Here is an 812-nt window from a genome sequence, read left to right as displayed (position 1 = left end):
GTCAAGTGAGGTAACTGTTGTGAACCTACATTTCAATTATTTAGTGTGCTGTCCTTAGATTTCTGTATGAAGTCTTCCTTGTGGGCTCCTTCTGGGTGGGCTGTAAAATTTGCTGCTTTTGCTGCCTTTAATTTTAGTTGGCTGTGCCTGGTGGCACCCACCTTAATCCCATGTTAGGAAGGCAGAGGCAGGCAGATCTCTGTGAGTTTGAAGCCAGCCTGGTCTACATAACGAGTTCCAGGCCAGATGGAGCTACAAGGAGACCCTGTCTCAAAAAGACAAAAAAAAAAAAAAAGGCAGGACATAAACATAAGCCATCAACTACCATTACATAATCTTGTATGAAGGAGAGATTCCAATAACAGGATAATAAAATCTTACTAAAATTCTTCCTTCTAGAGAAAAAAATATTTTCTGATATTGGCTTGCATGTCCCTTGGGTCAATAAGTTACTTAACCATGTGTAAAACCATTCAATGTTACTAGTGTAAAATCTACCCTTTCTTGGTTTTTATGTTAAGAACATCGTAAACACATTTGGGTTGGAGAGAATGCTCAGATAAGGAGCTCATGGTATGGGTTTGAAAAATTGAGAGTTTGAATCTCCATGAACTCAGATACTGCAGCCCACACACCCAATCCCAATGCTCTAGAAGACAGAGCAGAAGTATACCTGGACACCCATAGCCCATATAGTTTGTTTTACAGAGTGAAGAAATACAGAGACCTGGTTTAAACAAGGTCGACAGTGAGAAATGACTCCTGAGGTTTTCCTCTGACTAACACCTTGACACATGCATACCACACTCAGA

The sequence above is a fragment of the Nannospalax galili genome, unplaced genomic scaffold (genome assembly GCF_000622305.1).
Source record: "Nannospalax galili isolate Female #2095 unplaced genomic scaffold, S.galili_v1.0 scaffold4107, whole genome shotgun sequence".
Classification (NCBI taxonomy): Eukaryota; Metazoa; Chordata; class Mammalia; order Rodentia; family Spalacidae; genus Nannospalax; species Nannospalax galili.
The sequence above is the reverse complement of the archived record's forward strand: the minus strand, read 5'-3'. Positions refer to the sequence as shown.